This window comes from Hyperolius riggenbachi, chromosome 2, assembly GCF_040937935.1.
Source record: "Hyperolius riggenbachi isolate aHypRig1 chromosome 2, aHypRig1.pri, whole genome shotgun sequence".
Classification (NCBI taxonomy): Eukaryota; Metazoa; Chordata; class Amphibia; order Anura; family Hyperoliidae; genus Hyperolius; species Hyperolius riggenbachi.
In genome coordinates this window covers 509,930,869-509,950,910 of record NC_090647.1, presented here as the reverse complement: position 1 = coordinate 509,950,910, position 20,042 = coordinate 509,930,869, and the positions used below count along the sequence as shown (strand labels likewise).

At 44.3% G+C, this 20,042-nt stretch overlaps 1 protein-coding gene across 8 annotated transcripts in view; it reads right to left on the bottom strand.

Moving 5' to 3' along the window:
- The window catches only part of ROBO1 (roundabout guidance receptor 1), a 1,398,228-nt gene that overhangs the window by 234,515 nt on the left and 1,143,671 nt on the right, over positions 1 to 20,042 (bottom strand). The window contains exon 1 of one of the 8 annotated variants that reach the window (XM_068270501.1): positions 14,269 to 14,350. The exons of the other annotated variants lie outside the window; for them this stretch is intronic. The gene's annotated coding sequence lies outside the window, so the exon portion shown is untranslated. Of the gene's footprint in view, positions 1 to 14,268; positions 14,351 to 20,042 lie in introns of those variants that run through there. 8 annotated transcript variants of the gene reach the window in all.

Genomic DNA, 20,042 nt, shown 5'->3' with positions numbered 1-20,042 from the left:
AAGGGTTTTAGGGTTACGTGCCAGGAAGGGAGGTTTTAGGGTTAGGCGTCAGGAAGGATTTTAGGACTAGGCGTCAGGAAGGGGGGCTTAGAGTTAGGTGTCAGAAAGGGGGGTTTTAGGGTCAGGCATTAGGAAAGGGGGTTTTAAGGTAAGGCATCAGAAAGGGGGGTTTTAGGGTTAGGTGCCAGGAAGGGGAGTTTTAGGGTTAATTGTGTCAGGAAGGGGGTTTGTAGGGTTAGGTATCAGAAAGTGGGGTTTTAGGGTTAGACATTAGGAAGGGTAGTTTTAGGGTCAGGAAGGGGAGGTTTAAGGTTAGGTGTCAGGAGGGATGGTTTAAAAATCCGGCGTCTGGAATCAGGGTTTTAAGGTTAGGCATCGGATGGGGGAGAGTTCTATGTGAGAGTAGGGTTAGGTTTAGTTTTACTAAAACGGTAACATTTACCAATGTTTTCCTATAGTCATTACCGCTGTAAATATTTTTTGTTTTCATTTGACGTCTAACTATATTTAACTATTTAACTATATTTATTGTTTAGACTTATCGGCTTCACCAGGCGCCCATTTTTCCTCGTGCTTCTATTTCAGTCACGCGATTAAAGTGTCTAACTAAGTGTTATCAGCTGTGAATATACTGCAGAGCTCTTCCTAGGCAGCTCTCCATGCAGTATACTCTGAGGCTTAACCCTTTCAGTGCTCCCCACAAGAGTGAAACCATCTAAAACTTCAGAGTGTTTTTTAGGACTTCCATAAATTATAATGAATATTTGTTTTCCCATTAAGGTTATCATGCTGTGGCATATCCTTCAGAGCAAAGAGGAAGTTCTGAGTTTAATTCCACTTTAACCCTCATCCTTAGTTTTTAAAACTAAGCATAAAACAGCCATAGCCGCAATATAGGGGAAGGCGCTTTGTACAGCGTGCCGTGGCCCACAGCGCCACTCTCAAGCCCCGCCATGCTACAGCTACGCGTTTCACCATTGTTGATTCCCAAAGCAATTTACAACGGCCATTTACAGAACAGGAATATTTATAAACACACTTCGGAAGGAATGGAAGATTTAGGTGAAAATATCGAACATCTGGTCATACATCATAACGTCCATTCACTTCACTGGAGTGACGCGGAATAGTATGTAAACCGAAAAAGGCTTTTACATCTGGAGAGCATACATGTACATCGCTGGTGTTTGTTTTATTAGCTGTTTATATATGTTTTAGATAAACACGGAAGGTTTTGGTATTAGAAGCATATGGACGGCCTATATCAGCATTCCGGAGAGCCTATTCGTTTTTTCGATTCGGCAAAAAGAATGCATTATATGCTCGGTACAATGGCGCATTTGTTAATCCTGACATATTTATCTGTCTTTCTCTGGCTGAAAAGGGAGGGGAAAAAGAAATTATGTCAATTTTTGCCCAGGCTGTTTTTTTTTCTGTCCTGTCACACACATTATTTCATGAAATATGAATCCAAAATGTTCCGTTTCTCTTCAATTTCCTTTCACCACAAATACCAGAGTACGGCGCTCTGCGGGATCTCAGTAACAATCCGCTCTTTCTATTCTAATGGCAAAATCCCAATCCTGCTGTCTCTAATCAAGATACTTCAGATATGTTTTCAATGCCGGCTCGGCATCGGGCGGTTGATGTTGGGAGAGGCGGCTGTTTGTAGGAAACGCGGGCACGCCGATGATGATGTTTGATGCGGCTTGTTGCCAAAATAGATTTATTTAGTGAGTGGATGAGTTGGGCTTCTGTCTTTTATCGGGGCTTTCTGTGGTTTTGCAGATTGGAAAGTGTAAAGTTACGAGCAGTCATGAGATGATTGGTGCCTGATGCAAGCGATTTTAGCTGGAAGGAGGACAATCCTTAAGTGCATAGCAGGGCATTCGATGTATGCAGTGAGGTTGCGTTAAGCCATGGTTTTTTGATGGTCCTATGGGTGCTGCCTGCTAAAATCTTTATTTGCACAGTGTCATATCCCCTATTTAAACTAGTATTATACTCCCAAAACTGCAATTTCAGTAACTACTTGTAGGTACATAAAAGAACATTTGAAAGCATTCCCTGTTTGTAAAAATGTTTACTTTCACAGCAGAGATCAGTACAAACTTGGAGGTGGTAAAATTGGTCAGTGCTTGGCCAATCATTATTGAAAGTGTGCGTCAGGCTATCGTCTAAACACTGTTACATCTGAAACATTTGATTACTATACCTTAAAGGATCTCAGACCTCAAGATTCAGGAAAAAAATAGTGGTGGTGATACATCTGTAGATTTGGCACCCGATTGATCATCTGATTTGATAATTATTATTGAATCGGATGGAAATTAATGCCGCCAAAAGCATGCCCAATCAACGATACGATCAATTTTAGGCCAAAATTGGTTGCATGTACTGTATCGATCAGACATGCTGGAAAATATGGCCAATCAGGCTCACAGTGGTAACAGTGTGTGATAATAGAAAACGATTAACAAAATGGAAAAACCCCTGGACACTGTCCCTCCTATTGTACATGTAACCCTACGTGGTTGCCGGCTCACTGACATCACAGATGCACTCCGCACGCAATGCACTGCCAACCACATGGAATGCGAGAGAGGAGTCCAGACACATCTGCGAACACCGGACAGGTGAAGTATTAATGCAGGGGCGGAGCTACATATACATTAGGGAGGACAGCAACTGGGGCAGGGAAGTAACGAGGGGCTTAACAAGACTGATTTACAAAAGAGTTCATGCTAAATTGATCGGGAATTGGCCTGCGATTGATGGCAGCCAACAGACATCTCATCGATCAGATTCGAATTTTGAGTTGTGTAGCGTGATACTGCCCCTTACCTCTCTGCCTGATAAACAACCAAACTAAATGCCACAGCAGTTAGACCACCCCTCACCTCTCTGCCTGTTTAACAACCAAACTAAATGCCACAGCAGTTAGACCGCCCCCAGGGCCGGTTCAAGTAACAATTGGGCCCTAGGGCAAAATTAGCCCGGGGGCCCCCCAACAGACACCCCCCAAACCAAAAATTGTCATTAGAGGCCCTTTGTTGCAGCCAAATTTCCCTCATGGGCCCCTGAGCAGGTTGCTGACCCTCCCCCAATCACCTCCCAACTTAACAGACTCTGCAGAGTCCCTGGGGAGCAACAGTTAAGATGGGGGAGGGACAACTTGGGGGCCCCTACAGGCTCTGAGGCCCTGGGGCAATTGCCCATTTTTTTCTATGGTAGCTCCGGCCCTGACCGCCCCTCACCTCTCTGCCTGTTTAACAACCAAACTAAATGCCACAGCAGTTAGACCGCCCCTCACCTCTCTGCCTGTTTAACAGCTAAACTAAATGCCACAGCAGTTAGACCACCCCTCACCTCTCTGCCTGTTTAATAACCAAATTAAATGCCACAGCAGTTAGACCGCCCCTCACCTCTCTGCCTGTTTAACAAACAAACCAAATGCCACAGCAGTTAGACCACCACTCACCTCTCTGCCTGTTTAACAACCAAACTAAATGCCACAACAGTTAGACCACCCCTCACCTCTCTGCCTGTTTAACAACCAAACTAAATGCCACATCAGTTAGACCACCCCTCACCTCTCTGCCTGTTTAACAACCAAACTAAATGCCACTGCAGTTAGACCACCCCTCACCTCTCTGCCTGTTTAACAACCAAACCAAATGCCACAGCAGTTAGACCACCCCTCACCTATCTGCCTGTTTAACAACTAAAACCAAATGCCACAGCAGTTAGACCACCCCTCACCTCTCTGCCTGTTTAACAACCAAACCAAATGCCACAGCAGTTAGATCACCACTCACCTCTCTGCCTGTTTAACAACCAAACCAAATGCCACAGCAGTTAGACCGCCCCTCACCTCTCTGCCTGTTTAACAACCAAACCAAATACCACAGCAGTTAGACCACCCCTCACCTCTCTGCCTGTTTAACAACCAAACCAAATACCACAGCAGTTAGACCACCCCTCACCTCTCTGCCTGTTTAACAACCAAACCAAATGCCACAGCAGTTAGACAGTTCAGGCTCTTCAAGCCAAACATGGCTGACAACAAAGGGGGCTGGGTTAACCACACAGCAAATGTCAATAAAATGTCATTTATGTGAGATTTTGTGTTTGCAGTGGCTCCTTTGTTAATATTACGTTTTGTTTTCCAGGACTAGACCTTTAAAGAGACTCCGTAACAAAAATTGCATCCTGTTTTTTATCATCCTACAAGTTCCAAAAGCTATTCTAATGTGTTCTGGCTTACTGCAGCACTTTGTACTATCACAGTCTCTGTAATAAATCAACTTATCTCTCTCTTGTCAGACTTGTCAGGCCTGTGTCTGGAAGGCTGCCAAGTTCTTCAGTGTTTTGGTTCTGCTATGAACTCCCCCTTCCAGGCCCCTCTATGCACACTGCCTGTGTGTTATTTAGATTAGAGCAGCTTCTCTCATCTTTTACAAGCTGGATAAATCGTCCTCTGAGCTGGCTGGGCTTTCACATAGTGAGGAATTACAGACAAGGGCAAAGCTGTTTGCAGGAAGAAAAGAGCAGCCTGAAACTTCAGTGCAAGAGAGATGCAGGGGGAAAGAAACACACAAATGATCTCTTGAGATTCAAAAGGAAGGCTGTATACAGCCTGCTTGTGTATGGATGTATTTTCTATGTTTGGACATACTGTACATCAACCTACTTCCTGTTTTGGTGGCCATTTTGTTTGTTTATAAACAAAACTTTTCAAAACTGTTTTTAACCACTTTTAATGCGGCGGGGAGCGGCGAAATTGTGACAGAGGGTAATAGGAGATGTCCCCTAATGCACTGGTATGTTTACTTTTGTGCGATTTTAACAATACAGATTCTCTTTAAGAAATGCCAAAATAAAGCAGCAAGGTTTTCATTCTTAATTAACCACCCACATGAATTGATCTTCTATTTATTCTGGTCCACTGACCGCCGCAAAAAAAAAAAAAATAGCAATCTTGATTACTAAGCATAGTGAGGCTTCCCAGGGAATTACTGACTCCCGCTATGCCGACAGGAAATGATTTCACCAGCTCAGCAAAAACTGATCAACCTGTGCTGTTTATTTATACCTGTAAGTCAGATTCCAGATTTTACATTTACTGAAGTGAAGCAAGCGGCGTTTGTTTATGTTATTACTTGCTGGCACCAGATCAATGTGCTGCCTTCCGCATATGAGGCAGTTGCAATTCAACAAAAAGTTAAAGGAGGTTCCCAACTGAATCCCAGCCAGGAAGAGTACCTGTCTCCAACAGTTATTAAAGGGAACCTGAACCAAGTAAATTGATTTAAAATAAACACAAGTACCTGCAAATGAATATTACATACTTACACTGCCATCAGTTGCTCTCAGTAGCTCACCATTTTCTTCTAGCAATGATTCCTTCCAGTTCTAACAAGATTTTGTCCAAACTGAAATATATGCTGCTGTCAATTATATATTAGTTGCTGTCAGTTATAACTAAAAAACACAACTGATGAGCAAGTAATGTCCATGTTTCCCTATGGCTCAAGTGGGCGATATTACAGTTTAACAGTGTGCTCACAGGAAGCTGTTATGGGGTCATAGCCATTTTCAAAATGTGGACAAAGAATTCCATTGATCACAGTGGACAAACAAGAAGAAAGAGATTGATGAGTAGACTACACGGGAGGTAAGTATGATGGGTGTATGTTTATTTTGACTTTTAATTTTCAGTTCAGGTATGCTTTAAACTTTAAAGGTTAGAGGATACCTGAGCTGAAACCCTTAGGAGAAATGGGGTTTGGGATAGCGGAATGTATGGGGAGCTGCCCTGATGGCCACAGCTCCCCCTAGAGCGCCACATGTGCATAACATCATGATTAACACGCTCTCCCTCCCCCAGTGCCTGTGTACTGATGCCTGCTTCCAGTGACCCGGAAGAGGCTGCCGGGGGGGGGGGAGGGGGGGGGGCTTTAGGTATGTAAGAAGAAGGACGGAAGGGACGATGGCCATCAGGAAAGCTCCCCATACATGCGCGTTCTCCCCATTTCTCCAAACCTTTTCGGCTCTGGTATCCTTTAAACATGGATGTTAGTTACACACATTAATATATATATATATGGAAAGTTTGATTGGCCCTTTTACCCGGCATAATATGTAAATATTTTAAGGTTCTTTACAAAGTGACCTTATTGATGTACATTTTTCCCCTTAATTTAAAGGTTAGCTCGTCTTCCCAAGAAAAGAAAATAATGACAATGTTTTTACAGTTAAACTGTGTGCTTGTTTTTTCTTGTCCTAAAGTCAGGTACAGCAGTTTTGTAAATGTACACATGAACTGAGAGTGATCTAGAGGCTACCATAGTCATTCCTTTTGTAAACAATACCAGTTACCTGTCTGCCCTGCTGATCCTCTGCCTCTAATACTTTTAGCCATAGACCCTGTACATGCCTGTGGATCATGGTGCTCTGACTGAAGTCTGATTGGTTTACCTGCATGCTTGTTTCACACAGGGCTGTGGAGTCGGAGTTGGAGTCGGAGCCAAGAAGTCAGAGTCAGAGCAATTTTGGGTACCTGGAGTCGTAGTTGGAGGCGGAGGTTTCATAAACTGAGGAGTCGGAGTTGGAGTCGGATGATTTTTGTATCCACTCTACAGCCCTGATTTTATGTGTGTGATTCAGATACTACTACAGAAAAAAATCAGCAGGACGCCAGGCAACTGGTATTGTTTAAATGGAAATACATATTGCAGCCTCCATATACCTCTCACCTCAGGTTCCCTTTGAAATTCCAACAAAGATGTATTGAAAAAACAAAACAAAAAAAAACAAAGGTCCCAGCTTCGTTAGCTGCAGAGCTACAGAAAAGAAGAGAACACGTGGCCTGGTACGGAAGGGGGTGTAATATGTTGGCACTAAAGTAATTAAGATTCTGATTTAGCTTGTAATCCTTTCCTGTCTATGGTTCTTATTGTTTTATCCACATTAGTTGTAATGAAATTGTGTTGCTGCACAATGTACAACAGGACAATAACGTTACTGAAGATCAAGTTAAATTACACATCATATTTTTTATTTGTATCTGTCAGTCATAATGTGCTGTATTCACAAACATTATAGTGCATGTATATTGTAATACATGCGTTATGCAAATAGCTAAGTGTGTTACGCACACGACATATACGTTGCCCGTGTTGTGAGCATCATTGGCTGAATTATTGCACAATATATAGGTAACCTATACTTTCTTTGCATAATGTGTGTTAGTGTTTGTTACAGGTTACACACAATAGTGGTGTAACAATGTAGGAATACATATGCACACAAGTCACTGAGTCCATATGGTGGTGGAGAAGAGCACATGGGGTGGAGGGCCTGCTAAACAGGCTTACAATCTAAGGGGTGGGGAAGAGAGACACATAAGGATGGTGGGGTATAAGTCCAAGGGAGGGTGGTGGAGCTATGAAGATGGCAGATAAGTAATGTTGGACAGATCGGTCTTTAAAGGGAACCAAGCAGCATTTCTAGCCCACAAGCATCTCAACAGCACATTAAAAATGCATGCTAACAATCTTCCATTCTACCTCTTCTTTTTACATTTAGATGTTTGTTAGAGGCTTTTATTGCCATACTTCCGTAACCTGCCATCCACAGAAATAGCAGGCAGATGAGGACTTCTGTAATTAGCAGTAGTAAGGAGCAAACACAAGCTTTCATCAGCAGGGGGTGTGGAGATAGCACACTGTGCTTCAAACAGTTTAGAGAAGGTACACTTGATTACCTTCACACCTTCCCTCTGTACAAAGTGTCTCTGGATGAGATACAAGATGTATAAAGGGAAGATATGGTGGATGCATTTATATGCCAGGCAGAGTTGCTTCAATTTTTATTCTGCATTATAAAGTATTCCAAATGTTTTAAACGTCCAAAATTCACACACAGAGTACATCCTTGGGATGTGCAGACCTGATAGCTCTAGAACTCGTCACTGAAATACTCCAACTATAATCCAACCCAAGAGGTGATTAAAGCTTCCCAACATGTACCAAACACGGAGCTATCAGTTTTGGATGGACTGACCTTTACAGTGTTCAGTGGCCTGTAAAACACAGACCTCAGAATATCACAGGTTCCCCGACTCTCAGAACTTCTCCATCTGCTTTAAAATGCAACCTTCCACTAATGATCTGTATATATTTACTAGCTCTGGCGTAGATGTCTTTGATTTGTGTTCGGGACAGAGCTGGCTCTGCCTCTTCTATTGAGCTTCTAAGTCTTGTAGGTCAATGCCACTCTTTCCACTGCAAAAGGGTTTTCATGTTGATTTTCAAATGGATGTTAAGGTTGACTGCTCACACAAATTCACTTCCCGTAAAAGGGACTAAGATGTCTTTGAAGTATGGGTAACCATTACTTAAATAGTGCATCCCATGAGTGCTACTTATTACCACTTTCTATTTCCTGCATCTTCCTACACAAAATGCAAGAGGTCTCAGCCTATATACAGATGTGCTCTGACACTCCTAAGCACTGCACAATAATGATATACATTACCTGAAACACTAGGAAATAGTGTGGTTTACCATCTTGCTGTATGAACCCACAATGTAAGGAAGGATACTTCTAGCATGGTGGCATTTAATGATGTCACTAAATATCTACTGTATCCTCACCATATGTGATGTGGCTTAGATGTATGCAGGTTTGAAATGATACTCACATATTTAAAGGACACCTGAAGTGAGAGATATGAAGGCTGACCCCCTCTTCCTGATAACTGGTGATGTATCTATCAAATTTCTGTAAAAGTTAAGTGTCTAGAAGACCATCCAGAAGAGCAGGTGAGAGCACACACACATGTAGCAAGATTTCTTAAAATAAGGTTGCGCAAAAGGTGGATCAGCGCAACACCAGGCCGCCTCCGAATGGCCTCCAATCAGAGGTGCGCTGAGCCCCCCCAGAAACTACAAACGCACCTTGAACCCAAACAGAAGCTCTGCATATACACCAAAAGCATGGCTGTTAAGTGGGAGCAGCTGACCAAAAACGAAATAAATTAGTACATAGCAAGGAAATGAACAGCGCTACTTAAAAACAGGCAAGTGCCTACCTGCAAAAGAGTGCAAGCCTCACTTGTGGAGTCGAATACACACCGAGCATACACATGACCTGTCTACCACTGGAGGAGGATGTTGGTTTCCTGTAACAGCTTGCATGCAACCTATTAAATACTTGTCCCTCCCACTGCAAAGAAGTCAATCCTCCATGGGAGGGGCCTAACACTAACTAAATCCTAACCTATGTATATGCATAGCCTGGGTGCGGCTAATCAAATAAAATCGAAAATTGAAAATTGCGCAAAAGGTGGATCAGCGCAACACCAGGCCGCCTCCAAATGGCCTCCAATCAGAGATGCGCTGAGTCCCCCCAGGAACTACAAACGCACCTTGAACCCAAACAGAAGCTCTGCATATACACCAAAAGCATGGCTGTTAAGTGGGAGCAGCTGACCAAAAACGAAATAAATTAGTACATAGCAAGGAAATGAGCAGCGCTACTTAAAAACAGGCAAGTGCCTACCTGCAAAAGAGTGCAAGCCTCACTTGTGGAGTCGAATACACACCGAGCATACACATGACCTGTCTACCACTGGAGGAGGATGTTGGTTTCCTGTAACAGCTTGCATGCAACCTATTAAATACTTGTCCCTCCCACTGCAAAGAAGTCAATCCTCCATGGGAGGGGCCTAACACTAACTAAATCCTAACCTATGTATATGCATAGCCTGGGTGCGGCTAATCAAATAAAATCGAAAATTGAAAATTGCGCAAAAGGTGGATCAGCGCAACACCAGGCCGCCTCCGAATGGCCTCCAATCAGAGATGCGCTGAGTCCCCCCAGTAACTACAAACGCACCTTGAACCCAAACAGAAGCTCTGCATATACACCAAAAGCATGGCTGTTAAGTGGGAGCAGCTGACCAAAAACGAAATAAATTAGTACATAGCAAGGTACCAGAAATAAGGTACCAGAAAGACTTGGGAGGTGAGTATCAATCTCGTGAACGTACTTCCACCCATGCCATCTTATGGTGATAAGCGGAGTTCTCCTTTATAATTTAACAAGTTTGCAATTACTAATGAAGGGGAAGACCATGGAAATGTCAGCCATGATGGCATGGAACCTTTTCACCAGTATGGTACCAGCTGTAATAGACTACAGTCATTAAACTAAATCTAAGCAGCGTACAGCAAGACCTGATCCCCTTGGGCGACATTGCTGGGCTGTTCAGACACGAAGTCAGCTGTGTATCTGATGACATGATTTGTTGCTAGGGGAGGGGGGTGGCGTGCTGACAGAGTGGCGCATGCATGATGTCAGCTAGGTCGGCAGTTGGGGGCTTTTGTACACATGCCTGATTATTGACTGAGGCGGTCGTTATCCGGCTTTAATCATACATGTGTATGAAGCTATTTAGGAAGTGGTGAAAAAATATTGCTTTCGTGTATGTAAAATTACAAATGGCAGATGAACTTTCCAACCTTTGCAACAGTTTCATACATTGGGCTTGATTCACAAAAGAGTGCTAACTGTTAGCACGGCCGTTTTCGAGCGAATTTTCGCATTGCGCGCAATCACGAATTTTGCGTGCTAAACGATAACGTTTTCGCACGCAAAGGCGAATTTTCACACACAATCGATATCGTTTTTGTGTGAAAATTCGCATTTGCACGCAAAAACGTTATCGTTTTGCGTGAAAATTCGCAATTGCGTGCAATATGAAAATTCGCGCGAAAACGGACGTGCTAACAGCTAGCACTCTTTTGTGAATCAAGCCCACAGTCAACTAAGTTGTCTGTATAAGATACATTTCAATGAATGCAACATACAAGGCCGTCTCCCACGTGAAATAGATACAGCTTTTCAGGGTCTCAAAGTCCCCCTTTGAAGTTAACCACTGTGAGGCAATTTTTCTTCTTATGATTTGGAAAATGGCAGATGACTCAACCTGGACTTCCCATTCATCAACTTCCAGAATTACACCTCCAACTGTTGCAAACAGCCACTGGGAACTACTGGGCATTGCTTGCAGCCTCTCAGCCAGGCTTCAGAAACCAATCTATCTTCTATCAATCTATCAAGGTCCATCAAGCTACCAGCCAACAGCAGGAAATAAATCCTGTCCCACATACTGCACATTTATTCCATACATGAGAAAAGTGTAAAATCTTCTTTTGTTTGTTTGTTTTTTTCTTTAATTGTTCTGTTGCCCCACCCATTGTACTTCACTAATAAAGTTCATTCAAGAATAACAGATAAGGGATACAAATGCAGATCAAATCATGCCAACACAAGCACAATATAAAAGCAGCAAACATGAGATCATGAAAAGCTCATCACGTTTACAATGTAGTACAACATATAATAGATCATAAACAGCTACAAGGTCATCCATAGTAAACATACTTCAGCAGATAATTGACTTGTGGTTATAATCAAAACCAAATGATATATCAAGTAGCAAGATTCATATGCAGCTACATTATCCCATGTACCGGAACAGGAAAACAAGGAAAGAAACTCATTGTGCTTTATTATTATTTATAGTATTTATAAAGCGTCAACATGTTACACAGCGCAAAATATTTATATCTTAGCAGCTACCTGGTTCAAGTCTAAAGGTGGCCACTAATGATCCAATTTCTAGCGAAAAATCGTTTGAGCGATCAAATAATTCTGATCGGAAGAAAAATTGTTCACTACACCATCAACGAGCCAATCTTTGCTTCCTATCTATCAAAACCAACTAGAAAATCCAAATTTTGGTTTGATGAAAATTGAATCGGACGATTATTTTTATAATCGTTCGTAATCGATTGTTCCCATCAAAGATTATTTACAACCAATTTAATCAGAATTTCTGATCACTCAAATGATTTTTCGCTACAAATTGGACTGTTAGTGGCCACCTTTAGTCAGTTTTTAGGAAAGTTACCCGATGAACGGGTGCATGGGCAAGTGGGATAAACTAGGGGGCAGGACCCTGCCAGCAACTTACAATCTAAAAAGGAGGGATAGGGACACACTAGGCACAGGTTGCATACACCAGCTAAATTTAAGCACAGCACACCCGCTTACCAAACTACTGATGGTTTCACCGTGCCTCACCAACCACACCACTGCTGATCTTCGCTGGTTGCTCCACTGCTGAACTCCCCACCAACTGATCCGTCGCCGACCTCCAGACAAGTTACGTTATTACCAACCAGACAACCCATCTACCAATCACACACAGCTGGATTTTGTTTGCCATCATTGATGTTCTGCCAACTTCACTGCTGATCTCCTGTGGACTGCTCCTTACCAAATTGATTATTGATGCAACTTTGCTGAACCCCTTCAGCCACATCATTGGTGACATTTATCTCATCTTGGTCTAACTGCTGTCCCCCTGTCTATGCTTCCACTCTCCCCACCCCATCCTACCTTATCCCTTCAGTACAAAATGTTCCCTCCTATTCACTCCCTTACCCCTCCACCATTTCCAAGCTATCTCCCTCCCCATCTCGCTCTCCCCCATCACCACATGCTCTAACTCCACCTCCTTCTACACCTTGTCCCCCTTCTTTCTCCCCGCACCTTCTCCCTTTCTGTCCTTAGACTCCCTTTTGGCCCTCAACCCCCATGCACCTCCCTTCCCTCCCCCCCACACTCTACCCACACACCCCCTCGACATAAGCTTATTCCTATCCATCCTACCCCTAGGCATTCGCTCTCTGTTTCCTGTGGCCTCTTGAATGCCAGGTCCACCCGCAATAAGCTGCTCTCTGGAACTCGCTCCCTCCAGCCACCAGACTCGCCCCCACCTTTAATACCTTCACACAAGCTCTCAAGACTCACCCTTTCATGCTTGCATACCCCCCTACACCAGCACCATAATATGTTCTGTTAGACACCCGCTCAACAGATGCACCTATTGTCTCCACCCCCACCCTTTAGATTGTAAGCCTCTGGCAGGGCCCGCCTCCCTAGTGTTTCCTGCTTGATTATGAAATCTTACTGATAATCACCCCTTTTGTGGACTAGAACAATCTCTATTTTGACCTATGACACTGTATTATCAAATCATTTGCATGATCTTTTTTTGTTGTGAGTTTCCTGTATGTCCTACCTTGTATGTTAAAGAGAACCCGAGGTGGCTTTGTATAACGTTAGTGGGGCACAGAGGCTGGTTGGGCACACTAACACCAGCCTCTGTTGCCCCATGGTGTGTGTCAAAGACCCCCCTGCTCGCCGCTATCCTTCCCGCAGTGCTGGCGACACGCAGCGCGTCGCCAGCACAATGTTTACCCTAGCGCTGTCTGTCAGCGCCGCTCCCCCGCCTCCTCCGCATCGCCGCTACCCGCCCTCGTCCCTTCCCTCCAATCAGCGTGAGGGAAGGGACGAGGGCGGGTAGCGGCGATGCGGAGGAGGCGGCGGAGCGGCGCTGACAGACAGCGCTAGGGTAAACATTGTGCTGGCGACACGCTGCGTGTCGCCAGCATTGCGGGGGTATAGCGGCGAGCAGGGGGGTCTTTGACACACACCATGGGGCAACAGAGGCTGGTGTTAGTGTGCCCAACCAGCCTCTGTGCCCCACTTACGTTATACAAAGCCACCTCGGGTTCTCTTTAACCCTTTTATCTATTGTGCAGCGCTGCGTAATATGTTGGCGCTTTATAAATACAATAAATAATAATAATAACAGGTGATTAACAGAGTAAGTTATGGCATTTATGGGGGAGGGGGGGGGGGATCTTGAAGAGGTGAGTTTTGATGGCTTGTTTGATGGCGATGAAGGATGGGCTGAGTCTAATGGGTGGTGGGAGTTCCAGAGAGTGGGGGCAGCTTCTGAGAAGTCCTGCAGTCTTGCATGGAAGTCGGATATACAGTATATTGGGCAGTCAGGCACAGGTCATTTTTGGGATCGGAGGGGGTGGCCAGATGTATGTCTGTGGATGAAACTTACCAAACAGACCTGCCAGATTTTTATTACACTAATTGAATGCACCAATAGTGTAGGTGGTTATAGACACTTTATCCAATAAAATGCGGTCCTTTAAACAAAGGTATCTGTGAGAATACAATTACAAATAAGATTTCTAATGGTTTAACCCAGGGTTGGGCAAACTTCAAGAGGCCCGGGCCACATTCTGTGGACCACGGGCCGTATTCCTTAAATTCCAACCTCCCTCCCTTCCTGCAGAGTTGCGAGCGGGCGGTGGGGGATTTGAAACTCACCTCAGTGCCGATCCCAGAGTTGCATCTCCATGGCAGCAGGAAGTCACATGACAGGACGTCGGGACGTGCCAGTATATTAAGCTACATACACACGAGGCACGGATGTCTGCAGTTGCATGGAGACAAGCAACAGTTGAAAGTCTCCAGCAACGACAGTTGTATACAAGCGATGATTGTATACACGTGGCAACAACCTGTCTGCAACATTGCAGAAACTGTTGCTCAGCAACTTCTGTCGCAGGTTCAATGAACTGTCGGACTCACAAGAGTTGCTAGAGACTAGCATACACACGACCGCATCGACTTGAGACTAGCGACGGTTCCTGCAACAGCTGTTGCCGGCGATTGGCCAAGTCAATCGCCTGGCGACAGCTCTGATTAGCAACAGTTCCTTGCACGCACCTCATAAGCTACATACACACGGGGGACAATTGCCCCCCGTTGCATGCGTGCACGTGAACAGGGAGCAACAGCTCCCTGCCAGCGACAGCTGTCCACACGTCTCGCCAGAAAGGCAGAGATGCGGCGGAAGCTGTTTGTGAATGGAGCATCCCCAAGCGGATGCTCCATTCACTTGCGTAAGTCTCCTGTCGCTAGCCCGCGTACTCACGCGGGACTAGCAACAGTTCCGGCGAAGTTGCGGCGACAGCTGTAGCCGGCGATTGAACATGTCAATCGCCTGGCGACAGCTCCGATGGGCGACGGTTCGGGGCGCGCGCGTAAAACACACGGGCGACCTGACGCCGCAACACGCACGTGCCGCGTGGTTGCGGCGACGGCGTACCCCGTGTGTATGGGCCTATACACAAGGAGGACCTGTTGCCGCAACATGCGCGCGCCATGTGTTTCCAGCAACAGTTGTAGCCCGTGTGTATGGGCCTTTAAACGCTGGCAGCTACAGTGCAATACGCTGGCACGCCCCCTGTTGGCGGGCAAGAGATCAAGAACACATGGGCCGGACACAGACCGTAGTTTGCCCAGCACCGATTTAACCCAATATTCTGAAGGATTTCTGCATGGTTTATTTCTTTCAGATGCCCTTTTTTGGAAAAAAAATGCTTTTAAATGAGTCCAAAGGCGAGGTTCACTTAAGTCTGGCTACATAAGATTTGACAGTAAGTGACAAGCTTTACTAATTTTCTTCTCACAACCTTTGACCGGCTGATCGACTGACCAAATGTACTCAAACAAACCATTCTGACCTTAGTGAAATGAAATATATTTGCTCACATATCTTCAGTACATTCTAATGTTACAGACGGGTCAAAGGATCGCTGTTATGAAATAACTCTTCCACTGTTTCAGTCCTCTCTGACCAGATCAATATCATCCTGGTGTGCTAAGGGGGGAGTCGTTTACAACATAATGAATGAGTGACACGTCTTACTACAGTGCAACACTTCAGTACCGGGCACTGGGATTTGCTTCCTTCATTTTCTAGAAACTGCGCACTGTACATACTAATGCGCTCTTAGCTGCTCCAAGGCAGTACAGAAATGTCTAATAAGTCTATGTATAGTACAGGGTATCAGTCAAATCGAGTGCATGCGGCTCGAGTGTCAGCACTGGCTTCCATATAAAATACTGGCAAGCCGGCACCAAAGCAGAAATTGGGGCGTATGACAGCGCTCGATATTTACCGATTTGTCAGGGTTTTTTTGCCTTTTTTCGGCCGACACCACAGAGGAAATTCGGACGCACGGTGATGCCCGATATTTCCCCTTTTTGCATTCTCTGATGCAAAAAAAATGACCAATAAAATACTCCTTGGAAATTGGAAAATATTGGGAAATCTAAAAATCGGAAATTGGCGTTGGCAGAAATCGGAATTTCTGTGGACTCAGAAAGGAGCATTTCCCACCATCCCTATATGTGAATATGCACATACCGTATGTTAACTCCATGCCGTTCATGATTACTATGGTTTTTATTTTTTAGCTTGTTATCTTTTGCTTCTTCTACACAAAAACCTGGCTAAGGAAGGCAGTTCTGCCGGGTCTCCAGTGCTCTGAAAAGAAGCTTGAATTATAGGCCGGCCTCAGCCTGGGACGAGCAGCTGACACAGCAATGGAGATGAAAGTTCCTTGAGCTTGGCGATCCAAGGGGAAGCACAGCTGCTCCAGCTGGTCGTCTCACATCTTCACACATCCAACCATGATGGAGAGGGTGATAATGTGCTTCACCCCTCAGATTGAAGAATGTGTGCGTGAGGCTGTGCCCAGAATAGGCTGAGGTACTTCAGGACAAGCCTGAATATTGTCTTTGACAACAAAGTAGTGTGCTAAAGTCCCGCAGGGCAGCAGGCAAAACACAAATGTCCGAGGGGAGGGGTCTGCGGGTCTCAGCATGGATCCACAACACTGAAGGGCCTTTTATTTATTTATTTTTATCCAAAATAGAAAGCTTTATTGAACCATCAACAAGAAACAAAGTGGCCCATCGCTAGGTCAACATATGTATGTTTGTCTATGAAATATGCTGAAGCAGTTGTAACAAGCTTATGTTAACTAGAAAATTAACTTTAACATACAGTTTCAACAGCTTCTATGAGGGTTGCCCTCTTTATAACAATTTAATGCTTTTTGTACTTCTAGACATATTGTAGTAATGGGATGTTCATACCTTTTTATATTAGTGACAAAGGGAAAGATCCACTAAACATACCTTAATTTGTCATCAATTGGTACCCGATTTGATCAATCGTACAATCGTTCAGGAGATTGTACCGTTAATGAGCACCCTTAGGTTGATTCGTTTTTTTCCTTAAAGAGGAACTGTAATCAAGGATTGAACTTCTTTCCAATCAGCAGCTGATACCCCTTTTCATACTAGATATGTATAACTTTTCTTGACAAGATCATCAGGGGGATCTGTGTGGCTGATATTGTGGTGAAACCCCTCCCACAGTGTGATGTCAGGACCAAGGTGCTGACAGTTTCCTGTCTGTGAGACAACTGCCAAGCAACCAGTATCTCCCTCTATATGCGTATAGGAATAAAAAATAACAACCTTTTAGCCTATCACATTGTTAGTGGGTGTGGTTATAGATAATGGCATTTGGTGCTGTCTGTTTTTTTCATGTCTACCAGTAGTAAAGATGATGATTGTGGATCAAACATTATGAACACATTGCATGGGGAGTATCAATAATTTCTTGATATCTTTTCTAGTTTTTTTAACTTCTCACTTTGCAATTTTATTGATTTATTTTTTCCACTTTTTGTCAAAGTTCCTCTGTAAATGCCACCTACTGGCTTCAAAAGGTACATCTAAAATATGCATAAGTAATGTTTAATTATTTTGTATTAAAATCACATGCACGCACGCACGCACGCACACACACACACACTCTTTGAGCACCATAATGAACATTTTGTTTTATTTAAGTGCACTTTACAAACATTTACTGGGACTGCTGTCCTTTTTATCTCCAGTAAAAATGTCTACCTACAATTTCTGTGCAAGTACGGGTGTTCCAAAATGTAGTTGCTAAGTGCATTCTTTATCTCCTCTCCAGCTTGCTCCATGTCCCAAACATTGTAAAAGCACCAGTAAAATGTGTTTATACCCCATGCGGATGCTGGCCATTTGTTTACATTCTTGGTGCGTTCGGCTAGTTTATAGTCTTGGGAATTCCTCTTTTATGCACTCCAGGTAAATGTCTATAATAGTTAACAGGACACTACACACTGACAATAAGTAACACATGACATAGACAGTTTGCTGTTTAAATGACCTCAAAGTTAAATCACAAGCTGACCTGAATTCAAGGAGGAAAAAAAGGTAACATTATAACATTTCCACATGTCTGTGTTAAAACTGCTACTCTACATACGGTAATGGCAAGTTACAGTCCAGATAAAATTAATAAGGTGACAGACTATTTAGGGGCATGCTAGTGGCAGAGGCTTGGGTGCCGCCATAGGTACCAATAGAAAATATCGGCATTGGGGGGATATTTCGGTGCCTGACAGCCCCGGCATTTTTTCCCCCATCGCCGACCTTTACTATGGCCGTCCGAAAATGTACATTTTTGCAGGTTTTTGTATGCAGCCGTACACTACAATGGCCATGTGGTAGATAACATATTATTATTTACATAGCGCCGACATCCTCCGCAGCACTGTACAGAGTATATTGTCTTGTCACTTATCTCTCCCTCGGAGGAGTCCGCAATCTAATCCCAACCATAGTCATATGTCTATGAATGTATCGTGTAGTGTATGTATCGTAGTCTAGGGCCAATTTAAGGGGAAGCCAATTAACTTATCTGTATGTTTTTGGGATGTGGGAGAAAACTATGTTGCCTGGAGGTAAACCTTGCCCCACTTCCCTCCATTCAAATGATCCTTGACCCCTTCCCTACAGTATAGGTATTCCAGACAACCCTCCCCCCCTTCCCTCCAGTATAGGTAACCAGATTACCCTTTTACCTCCCTCCAGTATAGGAAGGCTGATGACCTTGCCCCCCTTCCCTCCAGTATAGGTAGCCAAATGACCCCCCCCCCCCAACAGTACAGGTAGCCTAATAACCCCTCCCCCATCCCCCCAGAATAGGTGGCCAGATGACTCCCTTATTCCTTCCTTTTACCCCTTTCAGTATAGGTAGCCAGCTCCCCTTCCCACTGCAGTCATCAGTCACTCACCTATCCGCTTGTCTCTAGCGCAGAAGCTTCCTCTGCCCTTCCGTTTTCATCAGCCACCACTGTGCATCCGTTCCTTCAATCCTCATATCTCACATGTGACTCACGTGCATGTTACTTGATTATCACGTGACTCGCTGGGAACATGCCAGGGAGTCGCATGTGAGGGATGCGGATTGAAGGAACAGATGCATAGTGGTGGCTGATGGAGATGGAAGAGGAAGTTTCTGTGCTGGAGATGAGCAGAGAGGTGAGTGTCTGGTGCTGCTTATTTATGTCCTCCGCTCGCAAACTCTGCAATGCTGCCCAAGTCCGTAGCCGCCCTCTAAAATGCCATGGTGCACAGAGAGAAGGGCGACCATGGACCAGGTCTGGCAGCACTAAGGAGAGTACCACGGTTGGGCAGACGATCACTCGCCTGATCTCCCTGCACTTCAGCATTTGCAACATTGCAAACGCTCCACCAGCTTAGCCTGTTGCCCACCTGCCCTTGTTCCAGTGGCGGCCTAGGCCACGGTCTAGGAGGCCTTGGCCTAAATCTGGCCCTGATTTTACGATGGGAAAGCATTGACTAAATAGTTTATAGATAAACTTTATCTTAGCCTCAGGGGAGTAAATTTATGTACTCTGTCAAAATCGACACTGTGCACTCTCCTGCTCGCCTGTGTGCGCGATCCTGCGCCTGTTCTTGCTGCCACCCGTTAACCTGGACATCAATGAATGGGAACACAGTTCCCATTAATTGTTTTAGGTTCCCTGTGTCAATTACCGCAGCCTCAATGTGATGTCTATGGTCATTTGTAAACACTGTAATTACCCTTACATTTAAATATAATTCTTAGCATAATGTACCACCCAAAGAAAGCCTAATTGTTGGTGGAAAAAACAAGATATATGCATTTTGTTGTGATAAGTAGCGATAAAGTTATTGGCAAATGAATGGGAGAAGTGCTGAAATGTGAAAATTGCTCAGATGCATAAGGTGAAAATACACTGTAAGGCTGAAGGGGTTAAGAACATAGAGGAAGTTCTGAGTTCAGGTGCGCTTTAAAAGACGTTACATCACTTGTTTTATAGTCCATACGCCAGCATTTCCACTACAGGTCACCTATAAAGCTAACCCCAAACGTA